Below are 3,854 nucleotides of genomic sequence, written 5' to 3'. Positions count from 1 at the left end.
GGCTGCAATCATGAAATACACGCACTACTTGGAAACGAGCAGGTAGATGACTTATCAAGCTAATTTAATGTTTTTTGACCCCCCTGATGATTACTCTCCCCCAAGCGTAACCAGTGATCAGGGTGGCCTGAATGTGTGTTGCATTTTTAAACTGTCTGAAGCTCCAAGAAGTGTTTTGGGGAGCAGTTAGTGTTCAACTGAGTGGGACTGACTGGACAAGCTGTGTGGAAGCAGCCCCGGTCCCTGATCAGCTGAACATTTGGATGCTTGCAAGTGCTCAGGCATGTGCTTTGAAATTAATTTTCCAGGGTTCCATGTGGCTTTGAAATTCACTCTCCATAAATGCTCCTGTTGGTAAAACCTGATCCCGAGAAGGTCTCTGGAAGCTGAGATCTGGGGGCTCTGAGCAGAGCGAGGGGGAATTTGCTTTAAAATCCAGACTGATAGCAAAGAAATACTATTGCCTAGGCTCACCTGTAACCACATTATATAGGTACTGGCTGTATATCCAGGTTCTGTTCAGAGCCAAAGCACTTCAGTTTTGCTCCCCTTTGCTATCAACAGGTATTGACTCAGGTGTGATCTGGACACACAGGAGTCTAACACCGAGTCCTGGGTCCAATTCATGCATGTGAAATCTGGAATATGTAGAATTAATAAGAAAAAAAAAGAACCAGCTTGGTATTCACCCGTTAATTTGGTTTTTTACACCATGAAAAATAATTTTAGAAGGCCTATGTAATATATGAGCCAGGGTTTATTGGCTGGCAGTTTTACAGAGATATTTCATTACCATAGCTAGCAAAAAATAAAGAAGTGCCATTACTGGAAGTAAGATAGCAGGATGGGGAAGGTATTAAACCAGAGGTGTGCAGGCACCAGGCAGGTTTCTGAGCCATCCATCGTCCAGCTGAACAAGGACGTTGTTCCCCCCTTCCCTGCTGCAAACTTGTAGGTATCTGTGGCCACCATCGAAACAAGGGCTCGGGCTGCTGCTTGGAGCTGGCTCTGGGATAAGGCTGAATATTGATAAAATAAAGCATTTCTCAATGACCTGTGCCATCTAGTGGCAAAGCAGAGCTGGAGCCAGAGGAGCAGCGGGGTTTGTGTGCCGAGAGCATTGTGGTGAGATGGGTGCCCACCACGCTGGTGGAGGCGTGCTTCTGCGGATGGTACTGTTGGTGGGTCCCCTCTGCAAAAAGCCTTGTGCCCAGTGTCGGATGCAGCTCTTTGGGCTTTGCACCATGAGTCTGTGCTCCGTGTATATAATTTTCTGCCTCTGTTCAGTCTCAGTGCTGTGCCTTGGATGGCTCGAAGAGAAGAGGCGGGAGCGTGTGCTAAGACGTGGTGGTGGCTGCCTCCTCCATGTCTGCTGGTGACACGGGCCACAAGCCTATTTCCAACAGTCGCAAAGAGCTGCCCTGCTCTAAATGCCTGTGTCCCCTGGGGACACCCCATGGGACATACTGTGCTCACCCTTACAGCATCCCAGCACCTCTCAGATCTGCTTTGGACATGTGCTGAGGTAGAAGAGGCATCACTTGAAAAGGTTTTAAAATAATCACTCTGTAGTACAACCCAGAATCTATATATAGCTGTCCTCGCCACCATGAGGATTTCTCCAGCCGTCTCTCCTGGGCTGCAGCTCGGCATGGAGGGAAGGTTGCGCTGATGTGGAGTTTGGAGCTAATGGCAAAGGAGAGCCCCCTGGCACTAGGCAGGTCTCTGAAGCTGTAGGTTGCAGTTGGGCACCCTCAAGGTGGGCATCACCGACCGTGCAAGCACATCCAGCATGGGTGCAGGAGGCCCAGGAGTTTTGACAACGACTCTTCAACTCAACTTTGCTTGGAAGTACTGCGCATCGTCCAGCATCTGTTGGAAGATCGTTCGGTTTTGAGATCAAATTTAAACTTTAAAACAAAAGCTTAGATGTGCCCTTTCTGGCAATGGCGCACTTGGTGCTGTATGATAGGGCTGGCAGAAGAGATGACCCCACACTCTTCTCGCTTATTTTTCCCCCATGCTTTTCTCGAGGGACCTTCCCCAACCTGTCTGACCGCAGGAGTGGGAGCAGGGCTCCTGGGTTGACAGCAGTCTTGCGGTGAAGATGATGTCCAGAGATTGACAGTTTAACACTTTTCCCGGTATCTTCTTTGATATGATATGATATAATTTATCTTTTTGATATGGAGCAGTTGAGCTCATTTTTGGGTGGCAGATGAGCAGCTAAAGTACATGGCCAGCCATGGACTGCCCTTAAAACTGAAACACAAGTTGCACATAAACTAAAACAGGTTGATGAGTCTATAACCCAAAAAAGAACCTGAAACAAACCATCCCATTAAGCTGTGTATTTACACTGCTATTTCTAAACTAATGCTCTCTGGTATTTACCAAGCCTAAACCACAATATTTTACCAAGTGCTCCAGAATCCAAGATGCATTTTTGCAACTCCAAGTCAGTGGAAACTTAGTAGTTTATTTTTCCCTTTGGAAAGTAACCAGTTCCTATTTTTATCCTGGTTAAAGCCCACAGCATCACCCATCTGACTCCTGCGAGCAAACATTTCTTCTACCCTTTGCACCAAAACTGCCAGGCTTCCCCAAAAATCAAACAGTGAATCGTTACTTTGTGACCCCAATTCATTACTCCAAAATAGAAATGGAAAATGCCATGGCAGGAATACAGAGATCAGTCAGTAAAGAAAACCAGGCAAACTATTAAAGTACATTTAATCTCGGTTTGCTGGATATAAACTAATCTTTCTTAGAGGTCTGGATGAAAGAGGTTGGATTATCCCACGTCTGACTACTCCATTGTTTTTATACCTTCCTCCAAAGCACCCGGTGCTGGCTGCTCTTGGAGACAGGATGCTGGACCAGCTAGACAGTGGCTTTCATCCCGCACAGCAGTTTTGGTACTCGTATAAACGGGCCCAGTCTGTAAAATATATTGAAAACATTTTTATAGGAAAAGGTTTCTGTCCTCCATCCTCAAAGGATTCCTTCAAGCCCATCAGCAGTTTTTCTTCAAAGACTTTCTCCTGCTTTTAACCCCTCGGCTGCCCAACGGGAATGGCCTGTGCCCTTTCCCAGGCATGCCAGCCCTCTGGTTTAAAAGCAAAGGCAAGGTTTGCACTTTAAAAGAATGCTGGTGGTGGCACTACCGCACAGCCAAGCTCCGTGGGAGGTGAGCGACGTACCTGTTCTCTGGCCAAAAGGGCATCGCTCCCAAGTGGACACAGCAAGTGCTGAGCTCCTGGTCCTGCTGATGCTATTGGAGAACCTGGGCTGATGTTGTTGAGTCCAGGATCCCATTAATAGAGTTTTTTGTTGTCCAAAAGTTACAATTCTTCATTAAATCCTCCACGTAATGTTTCTCTGCTTGGTGTCGTTTTCTCCTGCACTCCGTGGGACTTCTCCAATAAGGCAAGGATGGAGAATCAACAAACATTGAATCATTATCAAGCTACTACAAGTTAAATTTCTTGTGTTTTTGGTTTTAAAGCTTAGCGTATCATTCAGTCACTCTTTTCCATGGCTTACTCAGCTTACTTCCACAAACCGAGTTTGGTGGGGCTCCAGCCCTGGTGCCTGCAGGGATCTCTCCAGCATTTTCCATCACCAGAAGTCCTCCCTTGCTACTGTGAAAATTTTGGGCAAAATGCCGGGAGTTTTTGCACCCGAGCAGGAGCTGGCAAAGACCCAACATTTTGCTGGTTCCAAGCCCACTGAAATAGCCCTTGAACACAGAAAAGGCTTCACTGCCTAAATATTCTAGATTTTAGTTAAATATTCACGTTATTCTCATCGGCCGGGCCCGGCGCCAGACCTACAGTGTCTCTTTTCCCTGG

Source organism: Pygoscelis adeliae, unplaced genomic scaffold (assembly GCF_000699105.1).
Source record: "Pygoscelis adeliae isolate BGI_AS28 unplaced genomic scaffold, ASM69910v1 Scaffold13, whole genome shotgun sequence".
NCBI lineage: Eukaryota > Metazoa > Chordata > Aves > Sphenisciformes > Spheniscidae > Pygoscelis > Pygoscelis adeliae.
Note: the sequence above shows the minus strand (reverse complement) of the source record.